Source organism: Myodes glareolus, chromosome 23, assembly GCF_982192425.1.
Source record: "Myodes glareolus chromosome 23, mMyoGla1.1, whole genome shotgun sequence".
In the NCBI taxonomy this organism is placed as follows: domain Eukaryota; kingdom Metazoa; phylum Chordata; class Mammalia; order Rodentia; family Cricetidae; genus Myodes; species Myodes glareolus.
This window is the reverse complement of record NC_142048.1, coordinates 17,212,724-17,239,708: the sequence shown is the minus strand read 5'-3', so window position 1 is coordinate 17,239,708 and position 26,985 is coordinate 17,212,724. Positions and strand designations below refer to the sequence as shown.

At 41.3% G+C, this 26,985-nt stretch overlaps 1 protein-coding gene across 2 annotated transcripts in view; it reads right to left on the bottom strand.

Annotated features, from left to right (window-relative positions):
* Positions 1–26,985, bottom strand: part of Galntl6 (polypeptide N-acetylgalactosaminyltransferase like 6) — a 1,135,405-nt gene that overhangs the window by 82,847 nt on the left and 1,025,573 nt on the right. The gene's annotated exons all lie outside the window — the stretch shown is intronic.

Here is a 26,985-nt window from a genome sequence, read left to right as displayed (position 1 = left end):
TATAAAGGTGGAATTTTCAGAAGATTGAAGTCAATGATGAAACCTATCTGTGGTGCATGTCGAATCTAGATTCTGATACGTGGAGCAGGGTCAATCTTAAAATTAGTGTTGCAAGTGATTTTTAAACATAAAGCAAAAAAAAAAACTGCCTACAAATCATAGTCGCAGAGAACTTAGACAACAATGAGGACATAATTAGATCTAATCTACACGGGAAGTAGAAAAAGACAAGATCTCCTGAGTAAATTGGGAGAGGGCTGATATGGAAGGGAGAGGAAGGGAGGGGAGCAGAGAAAAACGAAGAGCTCAATAAAAATCAATAAAAAGAGAAAAAAAATTAGTGTTGCATTCTCGTTTCCCTTAACTACCAGTCTTTTAGGAACATATGACTGCTGACTGATATGAATCTTGTGCTGTGAAATCTAAATGCATGTACTTAGATTTTATACTTAAATATAATAAAATGATTAATTGGATATATTGCATTTCACTGTGACAAGCCATGTGGACAGACACATAGTCACAGACTTACATAGCAGATTGTATACTGTAAAATAATTTAACTATCAAAACATGAATCTAGGTTTCATAAAAACAAACTTTTACCAATTTTCTCTGCACGAAAAAAATTAAAGGGTGAGAGATAGTTTCATGGTTTATGGTATGTGCTAACCTGACTGGACCATGATGCCAGATATTTGTATATGTGGATGTTTCTGTGAGGACGGATTTTGTTTTTTTTGCGTTAAATTGAAACTTAAAGTCAGCGAGCCTTGAGCAAAAATATTACCCTTCACACTGTTGACAGGCCTCATCCAATCAGCTGATGATGTTAAGAAAATGAAGACCACCTAACTAAAACCCCAGTACTAGACAATAGAAACCCTCTTTTAAGTTATTGGTCCAGGCTCTTTAAGAGATTCCTAAAACATACAGCCGATTGCTGTTGCCCTTAGTTATTTCCAGAGGTGTAAAATTAGTTTCTACTCCGAAAGAGTTCATGAACTTGAGAAACAGGGCCTTGAGCTGGAACGACTTGAATGTCCCCTCCTTAGCTTTCATGAGACCAGAAGGTGCCACGAAAGCTGGCAAAGGAGAAACACAACGAAGAGTCCTGTTCAGACATGATGTTCACGAACACAGAAATGACCAGCATGGCACAACAATCCTACAGGTTCAGCAGTAGCACACGTAGGTTGGTGGTAGCCAATGGCTCTCTAATTGGACTTAAGAGCCACTCAACAGAAGAGAATCCATGCTTAGTGCTGGAACCCAGCTATCTAATCAGTGCTAGTGAAATCATGGTTACTGGAGGAGAATATATAACCAATAATTTACTAAGCCCCCATAGCACCCAACTACAATATATAAATATGTGTCTCCATGCCCACATATAACTCTTATCTTCACTCCTCATCAAGAAAACTTCTCTTTGCAATAGTCAGAGAGGCTATTATATAAAACTACAACTGATTATAATGCAGAGTTGTGGAGCCCAGTCTCAATGGATAGGTCTACAAAACACTCCCACACCTAAGGCTCAGGGAACATTGCAGATGAGGGGTTAGAAATATTGTAAGAGCCAGAAGATCAGGGCTATTACGTTGAGATTATGTTTCTTAGTAACAACAGAAGCTACGCTGTAATATCTTATCAACATGACCTCCCAACCATGAGCTGAACAAGGAGGACATCAACAAACACACCGCATTGCCTGGTGAAAAATCCCAGGAGGCCTCAGTCCTACACAAAGAACAATAAAAAACTGAGTGAAGCTGAGTGTGGGAGAGGTGGCCCTTTCCTTGGAAAAGCATATTAACTGGTTGTCCAGTGCTGAACAAGTCCAGTGCCGAATAATCAGCTTGAAAACACACTTACATGTAACGTTACATAGATACACACACACACACACACACACACACGACACTACATACACACACATATACATGCATGCAGTAACAGTGAAAACAGAGGCCATGACTTTGAAGGAGAGTGGAGAAGGATATATGATGAGGGATTGGAGGGAAGGGAGAAATGCTGTAATGAAAATACAGTCTCAAAAATAAACAGAAAAGCTTAAAACAAACCAACCAATCAAAAACCCCAAGCCAACCAATCCAACCTAAAGTAAATCCCAAACCAAACACCCAATCTTGCCTTATAGAAAAATAAAAAACAAAAGAAAATGAGGACGGATGAAGAAGAATTCTGCAAGTAGACTTTTATTGACCCTGAACTAAAAAGTTTCCAGATCTTCAGGTTGCCAGCATTCCCTGAAGAGTTTGGCATTACCAAGTCATGTGAACTAGAGCTTGAGTCTCTCTTCTCTTGGTTTCACGTCTCTAGACCCTTGACTGACACATACCTGTAGCCTGTTTCAAAGTGTAGCATCTGAGGAGACAGGGAGGAATGTTTAAATTTCCATGGAAATGCATATTTCCTTTCAAGTTTTCTTAATCAGAGGAATGATACCTTATCATGAGACTGGATGAACAGCGAGGGTCTAGGGGAGTTCAAGGGGAGCCAGTGCAATTATGAAAATGGTACCCAGCTTCTCTAATTGGGTTCAAACCACTCAGGGTATTGAATTCAACCTGATGGAACATTTAGGAATGACTTGGACTGATGCTTTTGAAATATGTGTGGTGGTATAAGGCTAAGAGGGGCAGTGAAAGTTCTAAACTCTAGTTGTGGTATCTGGAAAAATCCGTAGAAGTTATAGTGTAAAATTAAAATTAAAAGGGTAAATACAATGTGCTGCTCTAGGATATAAGAAAGAAAATGAAGACAATCAACAATGACAGTGACAAAAACAACCAGCCTACCAAACCATCCAAAAAACAAAAAACCTTCTCGAGCAGAAGCCAAATATAGTGATATTTTATTTGTGTTTTAATAAATAAAGCTTGCCTGAAGATCAGAGTACAAAGCTAGCCACACTAGCCAGCCATACATACCAGGCAGTGGTGGCACACACCTTTAATCTCAGAAACCACACTAGTTAGCCATAGAGGCTGGGTGTTGGTGGTGCATGCCTTTAATCCCAACACTAGAGAGAAATAAGATGGGAGGAGACATGACCTCAGGCCTTAGTCTTCAGTCTGAGGTTTGGTGGAGAGAATTGCAGTTTGCAATCACACTGAGGATAAAGGTAAGAACGCTCTAGTGGCTTGGCTGCTTTGCTTTTCTGATCTTCAACTTGAACCCCAATATCTGTCTTTGGGTTTTTATTACTCGTGTTATATCTGGCACACAACATGGGGCATTTGTATCACCAGAAGAATAGGGAAAGTCTCGGCTCAAACTGTGCTCTTTGTGTGAGACATTTTGCTGATTTCTGGGGAAATGACTTTTGAAGAGAATTACCCTGAAGGGAAGGGGATTCCCCTAAGAAAGGATGGCTGGAACAGAGGATCTTTGTCATGTATTTGAAGAACTGAAGAGCTGGAATAGATGTTTTTATAGAACGTCAAGGAAATATTACTAGGGTTGACAGTGCTGAGCTATGAGAGACAAGTTAGAAGCCAGCTGAGGGAAGAAATTCCTAAATATATGGATAAAGATGAAGTGGGTTTCCTGCATCATTAGATACATTGAAAACTGAAGAAGGTGAGATGTTGGATACAAGCATATAATCTGACTGACAGTCGACGTAGTTGATACTTAACGCTAATATTGATGACAGAAATTAGCTTATTGAGTCTTTCCAGTGAATTATTTCACTTGGTGCTCACAACTCCAAGGCAGACTTTATCATTCTCTCAGTGTCTGGGAAATGGCAGTCTTGAGATATCGAGAGTTTATTCTAAACTGTGCAACTAGGACTGGGCTTGGAGCTCCACTGGGAGTGTTTCCAAGCACTCTTAAAGCAATGGGCTCCATACCCAGCGTCATATAAAGTAGGTGTGGCGGTGCAGGTCTAAAATCCCAGCACTTAAGAGGACGGTCAGAATTTCCTGGGAGACATGTGACCCTATCTCAAAAAGGATATTTGAAATGTAGTAGGCTAGTATGGCATCCAGGTCCTTAATCAATATTCTATCTACAGAGTGAGCAAACTCCTCAGACTTGAGAATTAATAATGTATCATTTTTAGGACATATGATCTCTTTTGGAGCTATGCAACTTTGCTAATGAATAGGCATGGCTGTATTTCAATAACATTTTGTTTCTAAAGACAGGCACAGGGCCATGGTTTGCTATTCATCCTTTTCTAAAGCACAAAGCATTTCACACAGGGAAATTCAGTTAGTCTAAACCAATATATGTGGGAAATTATAATTTTCACAACAAGACACCATAGAATCTTTCACCCCATATGGTCCTTTACCTGTGGCTTAGTATTCTCCCACTGAGACCCACTGAGGTGTAGATCTAGGCCCTTTCTCCTTGAATTTGTAAATTCTTAAGCCAGGAGACTATAGCAGAAATTATCAAGGCTGTGTGGTGAATGGCAGCGTGGCTTCTGCCTGCCTAGTTAGACCGTTATTTTTGTCATACTGAGTTGCCACACCAAAGAATCTGATTCCCTAATGTCACCTTAACATGAAGTGGAGACCACATGAGACTCCACTTCACAAAAAGTGTGAAGCTTTTTGGTCAGCAGCCTTGGCTGAGGGTCTCACTAATGGCTGGCATCAGCTAACAAACACACGGATCCTCTACATGCTTGCAGCCTATGCTGTTGAGTCAGTTCTCATGGCGCAGAAACAAGATAACTCCTTCATGCCTGTTTTCAATTTTTGACCACACATATCCCATTAGCTTGATTGATTAGAGGGCATTTCATGCTGCTGAATTTCTGTATACACTGCTCTGCAGCAATAGTGGCTAGAAACACATACATCCTCACAAATACATGAGCAAGGCAACTGGCAACCACAATTTATGGATCATCCCCTGGTTTCATCTGACTGTACTGGGAGGAGAGTATTGTGCCATGATTCCCCCTTTTCCATACTTGTTTCTTCCTAGGCTCACTGCCAGGATAAAATTCCTGTGTATTTTGGTGAGGACACATGAATACTTCTTTCCTGGGATGTGAATGAAGGTGATATATATGTATCATTCCTGGAAGAAAGATATCTCGAGTGGGCTGAGGAGATGGCGCAGCTGGTAAATCGCTTGCCACTCTATACAAGGATGGGGACTTGAATGCACAACTGCAGAACCCCTGTGACATGGCCAGGCCACACCTCTGACCTCAGTGCTCGGGAGGTATGGATGAGAGAATCCCTGTGACTTTCTGGACAGCGAGTCTAGACAAATCAGTGAAATACTTCGTCTTCAAAAGAATGTGAAGTGCAATAGAGGACGATACACAATGCTGACCTCTGGAATATGTATACAGAAACAAATGCACACCTCACCATACTTTTGGACATACACATAATAAGCATGTATACACATATGAATACAGACAGACAAAGAAATTATAAGTAGATTTCCTCCCATATCTTCTTCAGAGGATAAAGAAGAAGATTTGGAACAATAGAAGTTTGTGGGATCATTACATGACAGGCTATGGGTTCCAGAAAACCTGGATGGAGATTCAAATCATCCTACCAGCCTGAACAAAAATCAGGACAGTAGTGATAGAGACACCTTAGGGGTATTAAGCGATCAGTATTTGAGTCTGGTTGCAGCAGTCGATCTCCCTATTATATTTCTTCTCAGACTCTTCAGACATGCTTAATGAAGTGTATTGGTTTCAAATGTAATTTTTGAGAGGTTACTTCATTTATTATTTTTGCATTTTAAAGAAGGGAAAATGAAAAATAATTAGACAAGCGATAAAGGAGCTGGATGAAGGGTTAATAATGTTAGCTAGTCTTGTGTACAGTCAAATGTCAGTTCTGATTTAGTCAAAGCCAAGCAAGGATCAAGAGAAAGATGTTTTCTTCCCATCAGACCACCTGCTGCCAGGAGACAGTCATTTTTTGGCACAGGCTTTTGTTTTCCCATAATGCTCCCATTGGTTTGCAGAAGTAGCCACTCTTTCCTGTAGAATTAAGGGATGGTAGCGAATGAGGTCAAACCACAAAAGTACAGTCTGGAGCAATGTCATACATTTTTCTTGCCTTAGTTTCTGTTTTGGTTCTGATGAACATAACATTCAAAAGGTGATACAGTGGACTAGATGACGCTCACAGTGAGACTCCGACAGTGTAAGAGCTTCCACAACAGAAAGCTAAACCATCATAGTGTGTTGCTCTGGACTGAGTGTTTACGTCTCTGGCCTCTAATTAATATGCTGCAACCCCCACCTTCCTGTGTAGTGTAGTGGTATTAAGAGGTGGGGCTGCTGGGAGAAAATTCAAGGTGAAGGGGGCGTGGGTGAGATTAGTGTCTCCACATAATGAAAGAACCCTAGAGAAGTCTCCCATCCTCTTTTGTTGTTAGGACAGGATGAGGTGGTGACCACATGAGACCTGGCAGATAGCCCTCACTGGAGCCACAGCGTGCCGGCACCCTATCTTCCAACGCCTGGACTCAGCAGACTGCCAGAAATAAATTATGTGGTTTAAAAGCCCCTTCGTCAAGTATACTTTGTTGTAGCGGCCCAAACAAGCTAAAACTCTTTCCTTTAAAGATATGAGCAATCCCAACAGACACATAGAGTAAAAATACTTTTAAAAAATTAATGCTTCAATTTTTTTGTTGTTGTTATGTGTGTTGTTATGTGTGACTGGTCATCATAGACATATTAGCTTAAAACAAGCTGTATTTTTTTTCTCATTTTTTCATATGGTTGTAAGTCCCTGTGAGTTCTGTGGGGCTCTCCACTGAGGTTCCACAAGACTGAAGTCTAGGTGTCAGCTGGGCCGAGTTTTTACCTGGAGCCTCTGCCACTGAATCGTCTTCCAAACTCGTTTAAAATCCTGACAGAAGTCACCTGTAGGAGGAACATTCCCATTTTTCCTCCTGTCTACGGACCAGCCTCCACTCTCAACTACCAGGAGCTATTCTGGGTCTTGACCCATGAACATTTCACCTCGGCACTGGTGACCCTCACTAATCAGGCTGTGGCCAGTGTAGCTGAAGTGTTTAATAGTGAACTGCCCTTGGCAAATATCGCTTGCCTTGCACTGTGAGATGTTGTGCATTATATTGGCATGTACGGCATGTAATATTTCTATGACAAGTTAATGTATGCGATTAAACAAGGCAGGAGAGTCAAGCAAATTAGCATTCACGTCTTCTCTCTGTAAAATACTGGCAGCTCCTTAAAAATCTTCTTCTAAGAAGCTGGTCAGCTTTGCTATGCAGTAAAGTAAAAATCAGGAAACTTCTGTCCAGAGATTGTTTTTTCTTTAATATATATATTTGTTTTCCAAGACAGGGTTTCTTATTTATTTATTTATTTATTTATTTATTTATGTATGTATGTATGTATGTATGTATGTATGTATGTATTTATACAGTATCCTGCCTGAAGGCCAGAAGAGGGCACCAGATCTCATCACAGATGGTTGTGAGCCACCATGTGGTTGCTGGGAATTGAACTCAAGACCTTGGGAAGAGCAGTCAGTGCTCTTAACTGCTGAGCCATCTCTCTAGCCCTGTCCAGAGGTTTTTAAATGCTGAATTCAATGTTAAGAAAGCAGTGGACTCTTGGGACTTATTTTTCTGTATTATTATCCCTATGGTTCTTTAAAGCCATTAATATGATCGTCTAATGCCTTCTTTATAACCTTCAGTGTTTCCCAGTTGCTTCCAGAGTAACAACAACACAACTGTTTGTCCGTTTGTCTCAGTGACTTCTTCCCGGCCAGGGTCACTTTTAACTCCTCACAAAGCTTTGCTGTCCAAAAGAAATTCTGCTCCTTTCCCTTCTCCACTGTCCCCATTGTTTGCCTCGTTCTTATTTGTTTTCTAGGCTTCAGATTATATGGCATAACCAAGCCCCTATATTTTGTTAAGACTTCTGTTTTATAGTTTCATTTTGCTCTTCTTTTAAGCCATTATAATCTTCCTCCTTTCTCCAAGGTTTTTGTTCTCTGCAGTCAACATCTATTCTAAAAATATTAAAATATTCAATGGAGAGCAAGAGAGAGAGAACATTTATACTGTTTAAGTGAATATACTGCTATAATTATTTTGCTATTGTTGTGAATATCATACTATGTCTAACTTATAAACTAAATCTTATCATAGATACTGTATAGGAAAATATATACTATATGCAGGAACCTATATTGTCTGTGGTTTCAGGCATCCATTCCTTGGAGCATAGTTATGGTAGTTTGATAGAAAATGGCCCTCAAAGGGAGTGGCACTATTAAGAGGTGTGGCTTTGTTGGAATAAGGTGTGGCCTCGTTAGAGGAAGTGTACCACTGTAGGGGAGGGCTTTGAGGCCGCTTTGCTCAATCTATGCTCAGTGTGGTATGCAGTTTACTTCCTGTTGCCCGTAGATCGTGATGTAGAACTCTCAGCTCCTTCTCCAGCACCATGTCTGCCTGCGTGCCACCAACCATGATGATAATGGACTAAAGCTTTGAACTCTGAGCCAGCACCAATTAAATGGTTGCCTTTATAAGCGTTGCTGAAGTCATGGTATCTCTTCTCAACAGAAGATAACCTGACTAAGACAGTTTCTCTTTGGGATTAAAAGAAACATTATAGTTGAGCCAACAAATACTCAGTCAATATTTATTATGTGCCAGATCACCTCCCACAGCTGGTGCTGTAATGTGTGGCACATGCCAAGTTCTGAATGTGTGGAACTTACTTTCAAACAAACATTTAGGATAAATTGCAACAGAGTAATTTATTTGTGATGTCCTATATGATTTACCTAGTGTTTTTCCCCTCGCTGGACTATAAGCTCATGACTATTTTATTCATTGTTTTATCTCTATTTGCCTATGAAGGACACAACATAGAATAGGTACTTGACAAACAGTTATCAAGTGGTTGTAGAGAATACTTTTGAATTCCAATTATATTTAAGTTTCTTCTTTGACATAGCTCTGTATTTCTTAGGGTTTCTATTGCTGTAAGACAACACAATGACCAAAGAAGCTTTTGGAGGAAAGGATTTATTTCATCTTACAACTCTTGAGGTTGTTATCCATCACTGATGGGAGTCAGGTAGAAACTCAGAGAGAATAGGGACCTGGAGAAGGAACTAAAGCAGAGATCACTGCATAGTGATGCTTCATGATTTGCTCTCCGTAGCTTGCTCAACCTGTTTTCTTATACATCCTAGGGTTACCTCTTCAGGGGTGGTACCCTCCACAGTGGGCAGGAACCTCTCACATCTATCATCAGTCAAAGGAATGCCCCACACACTTGGCCACAGGCCAATCCATGGAAACATTTTCCTATTAAGAGTTCTCCTTCACTAAGAGCCTAACCTTTGTCAAGATGACATAAAAACTGGCCAGCATGGCCTTTCCAGTTTAACCTTCCTCTCTATTTAGAGTTATTATTGCTTCTTTTTCAAGGATATTTATTTATAAATAGGTAGGAATTCATATAGACCAGCCTGGTCCCCAACTTCTGCTCCCAAATGTTGGAATTAGAGGTGTTTATCTCTATCCCTGGTTTATTCATTGCTAATGATCAAACCCAGGGTCTCAGGTGTGTGCTAAGAAAGCCCTCTGAAAACCAAACTGTAACTCCAACACATATTCATTTCTTGCTTGTTTTTATATTTCAATTGTGCCTCTCTCTATAGAAGCTTCCATGTTTGGACACTGTAGGGAGATGTCTAGGTGTCGGTATGGAAACATGACTTATAGGAGAAATGCAATTGCAGCATTTATCAAATTCTATTTGTTTTGAAAGATATGGTACATGCATGTTAGTAAAATAATATTTTTGATTTGTTCTTTGAAATTTTTATACATGTATAAAGTGTGTTTCGGGGGCCTGGGCAACCTACTCGTGGCCGCTTCCCCAAAGAAAAGTGACTTTGCCTTTCTCAGCAACTGTCAACTGAATTCTTTATTTACTTATTCATTCACTTATTTATTTGGCTTTTTAAAAATATTATTTATCCCTTGCTGGTCTGAACAAAATTCACTGTGTAAGCCAGGCTGGCCTCGAACTCACAGAGATCTGCCTGCCTCTGTTGGAACTAAAGGCGTGTGTCACCATGCCTAGCTTGAAATGTATTTTCAGAAGCCATTTCTTGGTGCTTGATGTGATGGCAGTCTACAATGATAGATCTGTAACACCCATATTTTGCATCTAATTCTTGGAGAAATGTTTTATATTTGCAAAGTAATATGCCATCTCTCAACACCATAGCTATTTTAGAGAATTGTTATTTTACATGAATGAGCACAGAAAAATTCTTTTTTAAAAAAATCCATTTCAAATTGAATGGATAACAGAATGTTTGCCTTATTTTTAAAATTGTTTTTTCAATATCAGTCACAAACTGGAGTTTATACATGAAAACATTAACGGGAATGAAATCATACAATTATGCTAGTCCCATGGAAGAGGAACTTATTTCAGTAAGAAATTGTCAAGGTGAAGGGATGCTATCTCCGAGCATAACTCAGGGAACCAGTGAGGTAAACTTCTAGGCATTTGAGTCCAAGTCTGGCCCTCTTTCTTCTTGCCTGCCCCTCTTCTCTTGACCCTCCACTCAAGTTATTTTCTGTCTTTTATTTTTTTCTTTTCCCACCACAAGTCAAGTTTTCCCTGCCTTAGGGACTGTTCTGGATTTCTACCTGGAATTATTTCCTTTTAGAACTCTATGTAGAATACTATTTGGTTTCTTCCAGGTAGCTCCAAATTCTCCACCCCCAACACCTTTAAGTGTTCTTGACCCAGCTTTCTTTGGTTCTGTTGTCAAAGTATTGGCCACTTTCTAAGTCAGCACACACCTTGCTCACATACTGTGTGCCTTTTCTGCCTGTCTGTTCAAAAGGCAAGAATTTTTCTGCCTTTCATGGAGTATGTATCTTAAACACCTAGAACAATATGCTTCATGTAATTAATGGGCTGTGCTGCTGAATGAACGAAAAGGTGAATGAAGTATGGGCTTATCAGTATAAATTAAAGCTAAGTCCAGACAGCTGACTTACTTAATGCTCACTCAGTAAGTAGCCATTGTTTAAAAATAATAGTTTTGGTATGTCTGAAGACACATTTCAACATGAGCTATTTTAGCTTTTTTTAGGCCCACATGATTACTAAACAAATACAGTGTAGATTAATAGAATTGAAAGGATATATAAATGAACAAATTTGGGATCTAGAAAGCAACTGTTTAATTTTAAGATATGACTTGGGAAGACCAGGCTTGAAAACTACATAAGATCATCTCCCTTAATCCCGTATTCCATATGTTACAAGATACATTGGTGTTAAAGCATGTGTGTTTCCCCCATATTTGCCATATGCTTCTGGATTTTGCGCCTGTTATTTAAATTCTCTGGATCCACCATCTGCTAAAAAAAAAAAAAAGTATTTTCAATGCCTTTAAAATTGGTTTTCTGTGTTAAATACAACTTCGTTCAGGGAAACATCCAAACGTGGTTTTCCTTTGCCCCCTCAGCTGGACTGTCAATCATTCTATTGAAGGGGCGGGTGTACACCTCAGGTTGGGGGCAGAGAGGGGGTGGTAGGCGGATCTTTCTCTGAAGTTTTTCTCTATTGGAACTATATCTCAGAGTATTAACGCTCCAGGCTCCGAGGGGCCATGCCTGAAGGATAGGAAGAGAACAGCGCTGACAGAGAGGGACTCCTGGGCCGTCTCGGAGAGAGCTTTTTGCAGTATATGTGGCCCGGAGTGTCTAGGGACTCAAACATTTCCCCGACCTTTTCAGTTTGCGTATGTGGGTTTCTTTCCTAATGGCCTCTGTTTTCTCAGTTGGAGTCAGTTGACTCTTTGCCTTCTAAGTCAAGCAATTGATAAAGAAAAACTTTTCCCTGGGGGCTTGGGTGTCCAGAGCCAAGAGGTTCACTTTAGAATAAGCTCTGCGGTCAAGGTTTGGTGATGAGCGCCTTTGTCGAGTGAGCCGTCTCACCAGCCCCTCTGTGTTTACATTTATTTATTTAATTATTGATATATATTTATATCTGTGTTTATGTGTGTGCATGCCATGGTCATGATATGTATGGAGAGATTAGAGGACAGTTTGTGGGAGTCAGTTCTCTCTTTCCTTCATGTACGCCCAGCAAACACCTTTACAGTCAAGACATCTCATTGCCCATCTTATTTATTTTATGATGTTTAACAAAATGCAACATAAGGGTGTTTTATAAAAATAAAAAAAACTGTAATCATGGTTCATAGTGATACATGCAAAATATTTTTTAACTTGGGCTGACGTTGCTGTAATAGCATGATATGGTGTAGTTGGCCAGTTGTTAATTAAGCAGTTACCACCCTTTTCTGAGTCATTTTCATCTTCTGGAAAGTTGGCATTATTTAATAAGGCAGTTAGGAGGATTGAATGATACCCAGAGCATCATTTGATGCCTATGTGACCGAATGATACTGAGATTGTATGAGGTAGTGTGGATACATGATAATGTCATGAGAAGGTCAGGACACAGGACCACATGAGGTGGTGTGGATACATGCATGATGGTATCAATGAGAAGGTCAGAACACAGGACACAGCACATGCAGTGGTGTGGATACATGCATGATGGTATCAATGAGAAGTTCAGGACACAGGATCATATGAGGTGGTGTGGATACATGCATGATGGTATCAATGAGAAGGTCAGAACACAGGACACAACACATGAGGTGGTGTAGATGCATGCTTGATGACATCAGCGGGAAGGTCAGGACACAGAACCACAAGCAGAATCAGTGCATGTGTATACTGAGTAGAGATAGGGATTGTCTTCACACTGGCAAAGTTTGAAGAGGAGGCAGGAAGTCTGGTTAAGTTACGTTGGCTTAATGTCATCCAGATCGCTGATTTGATGAAGAGAACATGGTGTATACTGCTAAAGCCATGTGTGTTTACACTCACAGGGGTCACTGTAGCATTGCCACTGGGAACTGTAAAAGGATCTGGCAATAGGGTAAGGAATTTTTCTTTTCTTTTTCTGTTTTTTATTAGCTTCCTATACAAGTACTTCTTGAACTTGGAAGTGAGCTGTCTTGCTTTATATGGATTTGAATAAAAGAATTAGAGTGATCAGATTTCATTTCTTTTTTTTTTCCGTTCTAGTTATGAAAAAAGGCCAGCAAAGAAATCTAAATATTTGGGGGAAAAAATCTCCTCTTTAAGACATTTTTCAAACTGACCTTACCACAGGTGCAAAAATGGCATATAAATTGTTATATCTTGCACACTTTACAGCTATCTACAGAAGTCAAAATGAAATTAAACAGGGAATTAGGAAAAGGCTGTCAGACATAAAAGCGCTAACAACCAGAAGAATTCCATGCCTGCCGCAAGGCTTATCTCTAATAGGCATAAAATTTAGCTTGAAAACGCCGTGGTACACCTGAGGTACCTTTTGTTGGGTAATTGGAATGAATCTCAGACTGGCTTTTCAGACATTAAGCAGCTGCTTCTGTTTATCTTTGAGTTCCGGAATGAGTATAGAGTCATTTTAATATTTTCATTGGAAGATCAATTCTGGGCATGTTGAATTAAAATGGATATTTTTATGTCACCTAGTCTAAATATTGTTGAGAAAAAAACCTCACAGGAACAACTCTAGATATTTTCTTGTGTGTCTTGAGGTATACGGGGGACAATAAAAGGGCTTCTGTCACATTTTAGACACAAAATACAACTCGACTCTGAAGTACTCGGCGGGCTCAGAAGTAAAGAGCAATGTCTAATCTAGTTGTCCCATAAAAGCAATGAGAGGGTGTATAAAATATCATAGAATCGTCTCTGCATAAAGAGCAGGTTTAATGAGCACATTTTATAAGGCTAAATTTATTTCTACCACAACGGTTCATACAAAGCACCATCCTGGATAGCAGTTTATGGACTCTATCTTGGGGAAGGAGGGTGTATTCCCAGAGAGGCAAATAAATTATTCTAGGACTCTGAAAAACTTTGGGGGGGGATTTCATTTTTTCAAGCAACTATGGAGTAAAGTGTGAAAATACTCGTTAGTTAAAACTGTAGGCTTTTGCCAGCCGATGGGGAATGGAAGGTTTAAGAAGTTGGGAAAGGTGGGGAGCCGTCTGAGGACAGGGACCGAGGCAACCAGACACCCCATTTGTCAGACTTGTGTGCTATTATTTTAAAGCTTCTCCAATAAATCTGTGTTGTGTCACATGCAGACAGCTCAGTAGTGACAGGGGGTGTCAGGGATTTGAAGCTGGAGGAATAAGGAGCCAAGGAAAGTGAGCCAGTCCGGGGCCCTGGCCTGTGGAAGGACTCAAGAAGAATATCGGCTCTCTTTCCTCCAGGGTTTCCTGGCAGACCAAAATCTCCTCGGCAGCTTCAGAGTTCAGGTCAGACGGAGCTTCAGATCTGGAGTTTGTATTGAAAAATAAATGTTGGGATCTGTGTAGACATGTGTTAACTCATCAACGCGAATTTAGATGAATCTTTTTAAAGAAGCCCTTCTGGTCAATCCAGATGGAGGCTCTCTGTGTCAGGTGATGGTCTGGCAGGGTACAAACGAGAGGGCAGTGTGCAGGACAGGCCCCTCCACCTCCTCTCAGAGCAGGTGCAAGCACACAAAAAGCATCTCGCAATCAAATAATGGTCTTCTCTATTTTGGGGCTCCTGTTATAATACTAGTTGATTTCCTTTCATCTCTTAACCATGGTCAAAAATAACATTGATTTGTTCACTAATTTATTTATCTTAAAATAAATTTGTCTATTTATCTTACATCCCAGCCACAGTCTCTGCTCTTTCCTCTCTTCCTAGTTCCCCCTGTCATCCTGCCCCCCCCCCAATCCATTCCGCCTCTGTTAGAAAGGGCAGGTCTCCCAGGAGTATCAACAAAACATGGCATATCAAGTTGCAGTAAGACTAAGCACCTTCCCATGTATTAAGGCCGGGCAAGGTGACCCAGTATGAGAAATAGGGTACCAAAGCCTGTAAAAGAGTCAGAGACAGCCCTTGTTTTCACTTTTAGGAGTACCTCAGGAGGACCCAACTGTAACATACATGCAGAGTGCCTAGGCCAGTCCCATGCAGGCTCCCTGGTTGTTGGTTAAGTCTCTGTGAGCCTCTATGAGCCCAGGTTAGTTGATTCTGTGAGTTTTCTTGACCTGTCCTTGACCTGTCCGGCTCTTATATTCCTTTCTCCTCCTCTTCTGCAGGATTTCCTGAACTCTACCCCATGTGTGGTTGTGGGTCTATATCTGTTTCCATCAGTTGCTGGATGAAGCCTCCCTGATGACAATTGGGCTAGGTACCAATCTGGTCGCAGGAGATGGCCAGTTCAGGCTACGTATCTGCTATTGCTAGGAGTCTATGTTGGGGTCTTCTGTATAGATTCCTGGGAGATTCCCCTGTGCCAGGTTTTGACCTGACCCCAAAATGCACCCCCATTTCCAGTAGTCTATTTCAACACTATCTCCCTCCATGTCATAGCCCCACAATCTGATCACTTATATTTCCCTCCCCATCCACCCTTGGTCCACTCACAAAATCTCTTCTATTTCTCCTTGCCAGGGAGATCTTGGTGTCTCTCATGAACCTTCCCTGTTACCGAGTCTCTCTGGAATTGTAGCTTGTAGCATAGTTATCATTTGTTTTACAGCGAATATTCACTTATGAGTAAGTACATGCCACGTTTGTCCTTTTCAGTCTGGGTTACCTCTTTCAGGATGAATTTTTTTTTCTGCTTCCATCCATTTGCCATCAAATTTCCTGGTGTCTTTGTCTTTAACAGTGAGTAACACTCCACTGGATGAACTGACTGTATCACTCTCAGCATCTTTCATGCTGCAGGCCTTCAACAATTACTCCAGGCTTTGCAAATGTGCTTCTGATCATATCCACTGAGACACTAGCTACATCTTTGAAACCTTATATAATTATATATATAATTATTGGCATACTGTGCTGTTATGATATGTGTATATATGTACATAAAATTTGAACTATAAATACTTATCTTCCTACTTTTGTTTCCACACTGATAGTCTTTATTTTTTATATTTTTGCAATAGGTTTCTATATTACTAATTTCATATTAGTAAGATAAAATTGTCTCATTCTCTTATTTCACATTCTTTTTAAAAGCCATATTTAAGATTATAATCTAGAGACTTGACTCTAGAGGAGTTCCCAGGTGTCCAAGGAGATGTCCCCAGCTTGTTCCTTGGGCAACAGAGGAGAGGGTGCCTGAACTGGCCCTATTCCATAGCCACACTGATGAATGTCTTGCATATCACCATAGAACCTTCATCTGGCGATGGATGGAGATAGAGACAGAGACCCACATTGGATCACTGGACTTAGCTCCCAAGGTCCAAATGAGGAGCAGAAGGAGGGAGAACATGCACAAGAAAGTCATGACTGCGAGGGGTGTGTCCAGCCACGGAGATGGTGGGACTGATCTAATGGTAGCTCACCAAATCCAGCTGGACTGGGACTGAAGGAGCATGTGATCAAACCAGACTCTCTGAATGTGGCTGACAATGAGGGCTGACTGAGAAGCCAAGGACAATGACACTGGGTTTTGATTCTACTGCATGATTCTATTGGCTTTGTGGGAGCCTAGTCTGTTTGGATGCTCACCTTCCTAGACCTGGAGGGAGGAGGGAGGACCTTGGACTTCCCACAGGACAGGGTACACTGACTGCTCTTAGGACTGGAGAGGAAAGGGGAGGGGGATGGGGGGAGGGAGAGGGAAATGGTAGGAGGGGAGGAGGTGGCAATTTTTAATAAATAAATAAATGACACTAAAAAGATTATAATCTAGATAGACGAAAGAACAATTTTTATTGTTGAGAAACAGATATTTAAAATTTCTAGGATAGTCAGTATAAAACAACAACAACAATGACGGCCACCACCACTGCCACAATAAGAAACCACTGACTGCAAACATGGTGGCTCAGCCTGGGCTACGCAGTGAGACCTACCTACTCTTCAGAAAGCCTCCCAAGGAGAGATTACATGAGCAAGAGGGTTCAAAATCACGAGGGGGAAACCCACAGAGACAGCTGACCTGAGCTAGTGGGAGTTTATGGACTCGGGACTGAGAACAGGGGAGACCTCATGGGACTGAAGTAAGCCCTCTGAATTTGGGGGACAGTTGTGTGATTGGTCTTTTTGTAGGGCCCCTGGCAGAGGGACCAGGATTTAGCCTCAGTGTATGAACTGGCTTTTTAGAAACTGTTCCCTATGGTGGGATATCTTGTTCAGCCTTGATACAGTGGAGAGGGGCTTTGTATTGTCTCAATTTGATATACCAGGCTTTGTTGACTCCCAATGGGAGGCCTTACCCTTTCTGAGGAGTGGATGGAGGGTTGGGGAGGAGGTTGGTGGAAGGGGTTGATGGAAGGGAGGAGGAACTATGGTTGGTGTATAAAATGAATAAAAAATTAAAACAGAAAGTCTTCCAAAATGCCAAGGCAACCACCTCAAAAAAAAAAAAAAAGCCCTTGTTTGACTTTGTGTTCATTAATGGTTTAGAAAAACACATTCTAAACAAGCAGTGGCGGCTGACACATTATTTTCGGAGAAGCTAGCTTTCTGATGATTTTTCTCACATCTTCATAGTCTTGGAAACTGTGGCGTGAAGAATTCTTAGATGGTCTTCAAACTACTCCATGCAAGAGACCTTTGCATAATCTCCTCCCTTTGGATGTGTGGTGGAGTTTACACCTGCGTGATTTTTATGAAGGAAGTACAGGGACTGTCAGAAGCCCTGCGTTAGTCAGGAAGGGAATGATCCTACTGAGGGGAGTCTGAGCCTCCCAAATGAGCCATGCCTTGGTTCTTCCTGAAAGAAGAGATTTGAAGATTTTGAAGTATGAGGGAAATTTCATTTATGGAAGCAGTTAGCTGGCATGTTTGGAGAGGCTACAGTGAGAGTTACCTGACAATGACTAAGCGTGGCCTGAAGGAGCCGAGTATGGTCTCAAGATCTTGAGATTCTGAGTGCTCTCAGTCTCAGAATCAATTAGATTCTATCAGTAACCTGAAGGAACTTTCCAGATTTTCTCCCAATTTTAGCCTCTAAATAAGGACAGAGTTGGTGGGAGGTTTGGCTGTCAGATTTCTAGCAGGAAATTCTGATAAAGTGTAATTGCATTATTGATGAAAAACATTCATCTTGCTTACATCGATTTTATTTGCATAGAATCAGAGTTGTCTTAGAGTTACTAACATTTTCTTAAAATTACTTTTCTCTGTTATCATTTTTTGCATTTGTATTTTGTGTTTTCACGGTCAATTACCACACCCAATTATTTTATTCATTTCTATCTCTACTTCTTCTATTAATTACTTACCTTTGTCTCTTGCACCATTAGTTTTTCGTTTCTGAAATTATGAACTTCTTTCTGTGCTTGTTCATCTCTGTCCTTATTCTATTTCTAACTAGACTTGGGTGTTAACTTTCTTATTCTAATTCTTTTTTTTTCTTCGTGGAGACATAAACACTTCAGAACCTTGGTTTTCTTCTGAAAGCAGCCCTGGCTATGTCTCCTGTGTTCTGAGATATGACATTTTAATTTCAGTGTTTTTCCAAGGACTGAAATAATTCTGCTATTAATTTTGAAATTTGTTTTTAATCTAATTTTCTTCCCTTTTCTCTACCTCACTCCTCACATGCCTAGATGTGTGCAGAATATCCAGTTTTTTTGCTTCTTCTAATGCCCTTCATTTCAGCAGCAGTGGCTTTTATTTTTCTGTCCATTATATTGTAGTTGCTTTTGCTTCTTTTTCTGCTGTTATCTTGACACCTTGCTTTAAGTTCATAAGGGTCAGCATGTCATCATTATTGACAAAGTCAGATGCTTCATGAATCTTTTTGAAACATTGCAATTTAGAGCAAAATCATTTCTCTTCCCTTGGTTTGTTCTTCCCTCCCCCCCTCCCCCTCCTCTTCCTCCCCTTCCATTTCCTCCTTTGTATAGCGTTTTATATACTATCTTCTTTTTAGATAAATTTTATACTTATTTATCTTTGGTACATACATGGTTTCACTACATAACCCTGGCTGACTGCGGAGGGCCGCATCCGCATTCTCCATTACAAGATGGCGCTGGCATCCGGTTTCACCGCCAGGTGAACAAGATAATGCGCATGTAATTGATAATTTTCCACTGCTGCATCCCTGCCTACTCCCGAGGCGTCATCTGGGTTGATGGGCAGCAGACCAATCCAAGAGTGACACGTCCTAAGCGAGGACTGTTTCCTTTATAAGGGCTGGGTTCATCTCGTCCTGGGTCTGCGCTTTGGAAGCTTATGCCCTCTCTCTCAAGATGCATTAAAGCTTTTCTGCAGAAGGATCCTAAGTGCCCCGCGTTGTTCTTGCGGGTGAGATGATAGCGTGGGACATATGGTGCCAAAACCCGGGAAAAAATCCTGACCACGGCTCGCACCAACGGGGACCTCTTGGATTCACCTTGGATTCAGGAAGGATTCAGAGCTGCAGGTTGCATGTTCAGAGAGGTATGACTACTCCTGGATTTTTTGGTTTTGGGCTTGACTTGTTTCCGCATTGGGAAGGTTTCATAGAGGCCTTGGTACTTATCTTAGCAATTCTTTTATTTTTTGCTAGAAATTGCTTAAAAGATGAATCTTGCCAGGCGGTTGTTGCAAAAGCAGAGAAGATCCAGGACAGAATATCAGAAACTGAGTGCAGTGGGAGGTTAGACGCGCGCGCGAGAAAAGAAAATAAGCAAAAAGGAACCCCCGGTGGTTCTATAAGAATGGGGGAGAATAAGAAAAAAGGACAGATATATGTTATATTGTTTGTGTTGTCTCTTGTGTACTGGACAGGTGTAACATGAGGGCCGGCTTGTTGGGGTTTCTGTCCCGCCCAGTACCCCAACAAGCCAGCAAGTCCCAAGGAAAATCACACGGAGTCTACATCAGGTTATAAACTAATTGGCTCATTAGGTCAGGCTTCTTGTTAACTCTTATAACATATATTACCCCATTATCCTTATCTATGTTAGCCACATGGGCTCAGTACCTTTCTCAGTGTGACAGCTTACATGTTGCCTCTTCGATGGTCTGTGCAGGAATGGCAGAGGGACCTTCCTCCTCCATAACCTTATTCTATTCTCTTTGCCCCACCTCTACTTCCTGTCTGGTTGACCCGCCTATACTGCCTGCCTGGCCAATCAGCGTTTTATTAAAATACATGATTGACAGAATACAGATAATTCTCCCGCACCAGACAGGAGAAAGATATTTAAATTTAGGAACTGCTAAGGATATGATGTTTTGGAAAAGAGGTTCTGTTTTCATCTCCACAGAAAATGAGAGCCTAAAGGTGTACTTGGGATTTATGTGGTTTGAATCACCGAGACCTGAAATGTTGTAGTGTATACCCCTAAAATGCAACGTCCCAATTCAGCAGGAAATAGCCAGAGAGACTAACGACGCCCAAATTCCCTGAAAGATTAAATGAGGCCCTTTCAATGGTTGCAGAGCAGCAAGCCTGCTTCTCTGAGTTCCGCTTTGCTCCGTGCACGGGTTTGGGCTCAGAGTGGGTGCAGCTGCGGCTGGAGGGCGGCTGGAGCAGAGCTTTGCTAGGTGGCTGTGGTGAAAGGCACGTTGTGCCAGCCCAGTCGGTGCCACAGCAGTGCCGAGGATAAGAGCGGTGCCACAAGCTGTCAAACCAGAAGACCTGCAGTGTACCTGAAACTGTGAGGGGCTCCGAGGCTGGAGTGGCTCTGGTTCCACTTGGCTATGCTAAACTATGCTGACTTCAGGCAGGACTGGTCGTAATTATCATAATAAAAGCGCAATTAAGGTTTAGACGCAGTAAACAGGCAGTACCATATTATATCTACATAGTGCGACTTAAGTTTTTAAGAACTGCTTAGCATTTTAAGAACTCAAGACCTCCTGAAAAATTGTTGTATATATGCTTGGTTTATCTAATGTTTCAGGATCCGCAGGGAGGTAGATGCGAAAAGCCCTTGGATTTTTAAGGTGATAGGGTCATTGGCTAAATCTGTGACTGTGGCACAGATGTTGAGAGTCTGCTAATTATCCCGTCTGCACTGTGAGATGTAATGGCTCTGGCGCGGACCTTGAGATGTTGCCGGCAACGAAGGAAGGGGCGCTTGGGGATGGAGTCGCCACTTCCTGGCCCGGGACACGCGGAGCCACGCAGTGAGCAGGCCCAGGGCCGTGCGCAGCCCTCGGATGGCAGGGTGGGCTCTGGAGCCCGAGGCCACCATACCCGGCAAGGAATACGGGAGCCAATAAATCTTAAACCTAATATCAACAAACAGGGCCTGGGTTTTCCTAGGCGCCACTGGGGCAGCACGGCCCATACCATGGAAAACAGAGACCCTCAATCAGTTATCTACCACAGTGGCTACAGCCCTGGATCAGCAGGCTACCATAGATACATCTATTAGAGGTGGAATAATGGTTCTTAATCAAATAATTGACCTAGTACAAGAACAGGTGGATATCTTATGGCAGCTTGCCTAATTGGGCTGTGAATGGAAAACTCCAGCCTTATGTGTGACCAGTGTACCATATGAGAACTTTACAAAAGTGGCTAACTTGTCCTGAGAATTGTCTTTGTATCTTGCAGAAAATTGGACCGAGAATTTTGATGATTTGCTGTCCTCCTTGAGACGGTCCATCATGACAGTCAACTCCACACGAGTGGACATAAGCTTGGTCGAAGGATTCCAGTCCTGGGTCGTGTCCTTCATCTCCTACTTCAAAGAATGGGTGGGGGTGGGAATGTTTGGAGCAGCCCTATGCTGTGGAATAGTGTTTCTCCTCTGGATGGTCTGCTGACTCAAATCCCAAAGCCGTAGGGACAAAGTGGTTATTGCACCAGCACTGGCTGCCCTGGAACAGGGAGCCTCTACTTATATGTGGTTATCTATGTTGAAGCAGTAAGGTTTATGCCAACCAGCTCCTGCACCCCTAGGACAGTGGTCCATTGCACAGGGTGGAGTGCTTGGCTTAGCTAGCCCTGAAGGTTGTCGAGCTGAAGAGCATCGCACAGAGAATGGCCCTCTCTGAGAGATATGTCACCCTGCATAAGGGTTTCCTGTCGTATATTCCCTTTCCCAGAAAAATGGCAGAGGGCAGGCTGGATAAGTTCTAGGTGTCATGAATCTAGGGGCAGATTCCATGCAAGCCCATTATAATGTTTCCACTTTGGGAAGTGCGACCTCTATCTTTGCCTTCTGAGGGAGTTGCCTTTCTGCAAAAAAGTAATAAAGGGGGAGATGTGGAGGGCCGCATCCACATTCTCCATTACAAGATGGTGCTGGCATCCGGTTTCACTACCAGGTGAACAAGATAATGCGCATGTAATTGATAATTTTCCACTGCTGCGTCCCTGCCTACTCCCAAGGCATCATCTGGGTTGATGGGCAGCAGACCAATCCAAGAGTGACACGTCCTAAGCGAGGACTGTTTCCTTCATAAGGGCTGGGTTCACCTCGTCCTGGGTCTCCGCTTTGGAAGCTTATGCTCTCTCTCTCAAGACGCATTAAAGCTTTTCTGCAGAAGGATCCTAAGTGTCCCGCGTCATTCTTGCGGGCGAGACGATAGCGTGGGACAGCTGACTATGCCCCCCAAGTGCTAGCATTAAAGGTATGTGCCACCGTACTTGATTATTTATTTATCTTTAAACTGGGATCTGAGACTGATCTAGCGCTCACAATTATTAATTCTTCCATCTCAGCCTCCTGAATACTGGTTCTGGCTAGGGCTTTTGTTTTTGTTTTTTGTTTTTTTTTGTTTGTTTTGTTTTTGCTTTTTTTTTTTTTTACAAGCTAGAGTCAAATGGGAAGAGGTCCCTCAACTGAGAAAATACCTCCACCAGGTTCCCTGTGAGAGGCTGTGGGGTATTTTCTTGATTGCTAAAGAACAAAGGGGGCTCAGCTCACACTGACAACCCGAAGGATAAGGAAACTAATTGAGCTAGCCAGGAGGAGCAAGTCAGTGAGCAGCACTCCTCTGTGGTCACTGCTTCAGTTCCTGCCTCCAGGTTCCTGCCCCGGTTTCCCTCAGTGAGGGACTGTTATCTGGAAGTGTGAGGTGAAACAAACCCAGTCCTCTCCGAGTTGCCTTTTGTCATGGTGCTTTATCACAGCGATGGAAAGCAACTGAGAAGCAGGTACAATAGGTACATGCCCCCATGTTGTCAGGGCAGAATATGAGCACCAGAGTACACAGAAGAGTGCTGTGAGATGCTGTTTTCATTTAAAAAACTGACTGTTCTGCCCTTATTAACTTATTAATAGTCTTATTAATAATACTTAATTTTTATTGAATAACGATTGAGTTTTAAAATGATAAACATTCTACATTACATTAAATCATCAGAAGACTGGTCAACTCCGATATTTAACAAATATCACAAGGGAAGACCTGTAGCTTTTCAAAAAGAAAACTTTTTCAGCTAGGAGAAAATAGGTTAATGATTTTGTGAACAAATCCAATTTTGAATCCTTGTTTGATATTGACTAGATAATGACATGTCTTAATAATTATGAAGTAGAGGATTTTTTTTCTGTTTTAAAGTGTTGCACTAGTGTTGAATGGGATAAGAAATTAAATCCAGTGACCTTCAAGTGCCAACTCATTACTTTTTCTTGTTAAGGGACCAAATAGTAGTTATTTTCACCATAGGAAGAAAAGGATGCTTTAACATTTTGGGGCCAAGGTTGTTGAACAAAGAGATTTCATAAGTTGTGGAGGGACACAGACTAAACGGATATTGATGGATATTGTCTTTAAAAACTTAAAAATAGATCCTGTAGCAGAAGATCCATCAGAGGGGTAAGTGTGCTCCTGACCCTCAGCAGAAGCCTGGCAACGGAGCACAGACATTATCCAACCCCCCTCACTCCCTGGTCATTCTACAGGGGCTGCTCCACCCTGCTATGCCCTCTCTTCTCCTATTCCATCCCAGCTTTCACCCAGGAACCCCTTCCCTTCTTCCTCCCCTCCACAGGGCCATAAAATCCCCCACTTTAGCCTGTTTGGACTCTGGGACAGGGTGGTAAGTGTAACCCAGTAGGAGGGAGTTCCTGTGTTTCAATTCCCTGCCTGCAGCAAGGTAGAACTTTTGTCAGCGAGATTCCTGGCCAGCAAGGGGCACTGATCATGTAGCAGAAGATCCATCAGAGGGCGAGGTCCCTGGCCAACAAGGGAACCTGACCCTGTACCAGAAGATCCACTGGAGAGCATTTGAAGGAAAAGATGGGCAGGCGCCAAGGCAAGAATTCCTCCAACAATCTGAAAAACAATATGAAAACACCAGACCCCAGCGATTTTACAACAGAAGGACTTGAACACCCTAATCCAGAAGAAGTGGAAAAAAGTTCTATCATGAAAGCAATAGAGTCCCTTAAACAGGGGATGAATAACTCCCTTAAAGAAATGGAGGAGAAGTATAACAAAAAGTTTGAAGAAATGAGTAAATCCGTAAATGATACCCTGGGAAACCAAGAAAAAACAAACAGGTAATGGAAACAGTTCAAGAAATGAAAACTGAAATGGAGGCAATGAAGAAAACACAAACTGAGGGCCGGCTGGATATGGAAAATCTAGGTAAACGAACAGAGACTACAGAAACAAGCTTAACCAATAGAATACAAGAGATAGAAGAACGAATCTCAGATTCTGAAGACACCATAGAGAAAATAAACGCTCTGATCAAAGAAAACAGCAAATCCAACAAATTCTCATCACAAAAAATTCACAAAATCTGGGACACAATAAAAAGGCCAAACCTAAGAATAATACGGGTAGGAGAAGGAGAAGAATTGCGGATCAAAGGCCTAGAAAATATATTCAACAAAATTATAGAAGAAAACTTTCCCAACCTAAAGAACGATATTCCTATGAAGGTTCAAGAAGCATATGGAACACCGAATAGACTGGATCAAAAAAAAAATCCCCTCTCCATATAATAATCAAAACACAAAACATACAGATTAAAGAAAGAATAATAAGAGCTGCAAAGGAAAAAGGTCAAATAATTTATAAAGGTAAACCTATCAGACTTACACTGGACTTCTCTATGGAAGCCATGAAAGCCAGAAGGTCTTGGATAGAGGTACTGCAGAAACTAAGAGACCATGGATGCAAGCCCAGACTACTATACCCAGCCAAGCTATCGTTCACTATCAACGGAGAAAACAAAATATTCCAGGATAAAAACAAATTTAAACAATACGTAGCCACAAATCCAGCCTTACAGAAAGTAATAGAAAGAAAATCACAACCCAAGGAATCCAACATTGCCAACACTGCCCACAATAACTCAGACATCTAGTGATCCTTTACAAGTACAACTCAAAGAAGAGAAACACACAGACTCTACTACCAAAAGAAAAAAAACAACAAAAAAAGGAGTCAACAACCACTGGTCATTAACATCACTTAATATCAATGGACTCAATTCACCTATAAAAAGGCACAGACTAAGAGACTGGATATGAAAACAGGATCCAACATTCTGCTGTTTACAAGAAACACACCTCAACCAAAAATACAGACATCTACTCAGAGTAAAGGGTTGGGAAAAGGTTTTCCAAGCAAATGGACCTAAGAAACAAGCAGGTGTGGCCATTCTAATTTCTAACAAAATTGATGTCAAACCAAAATCAGTCAGAAGAGATGGAGATGGACATTTCATACTCATAACAGGAACAATTCATCATGAGGAAGTCTCAATCCTGAATATCTATGCCCCTAATATAAAAGCACCCACTTCTGTAAAATAAACACTTCTAGAACTCAAGGCAGTCATCAAACCACACACACTAATAGTAGGAGACTTCAACACATCTCTCTCACCAATGGACAAGTCAATCAGACAGAAATCTAACAGAGAAATAAGAGAATTAATAGAGGTAATGAATCAAATGGACTTAACAGATATCTATAGAATATTCCACCCAAATAGGAAAGAATATACCTTCTTCTCTGCAGCTCATGGAACCTTCTCGAAAATTGACCACATACTGGGTAACAAAGCAAACTTCCACAGATACAAAAAAATATTAGTAACCACCTGTGTCTTGTTGGATCACCATGGATTAAAGTTAGAATCCAACAATAATGCTACCCCCAGAAAGCCTAAAACTCATGGAAGCTGAACAGTCAACTACTGAATCACCCCTGGGTCAAAGAAGAAATAAAGAAAGAAATTAAAGTCTTCCTTGAGTTTAATGAAAATAAAGACACAACATCCTCAAACCTATGGGACACAATGAAAGCAGTGCTAAGAGGAAAGTTCATAGCACTAAGTGCCCAATTAAAGAAAATGGAGAAAGCACACACTGGAGGCTTAACAGCACACCTGAAAGCTCTAGAAAAAAAAGAAACAGACTTACCCAGGAGGAGTAGAAGACTGGAAATAATCAAACTGAGGGCTGAAATCAACAAAATAGAAACACAAAAAACAATCCAAAAAAAAAAATCAATGAAACAAAAAGCTGGTTCTTGGAGAAAATCAACAAGATTGACAAACCCCGATCCAAACTAATCAAACAGCAGAGAGAAAACATGCAAATTAATAAGATCAGAAATGAAAAGGGGGACATAACCACAGACACAGAGGAAATTCAGAGAATCATTAGATCTTACTACAAAAGCCTGCATGCCACAAAATTGGAAAAAGTAAAAGAAATGGACGTTTTTTTTTTTTTAGATAAGTACCATATGCCAAAGTTGAACCAAGACCAGGTGAATAATCTAAATAGACCCGTTAGTCGCGAAGAATTAGAAGCTGTTATCAAAAACCTCCCTACCAAAAAAAATCCCAGGACCAGATGGTTTCAATGCGGAATTCTACCAGAACTTCCAAGAAGAGCTAACACCTATACTCCTCAATGTATTTCACAATATAGAAACAAAAGAACCATTGGCAAATTCTTTTTATGAAGCTACAGT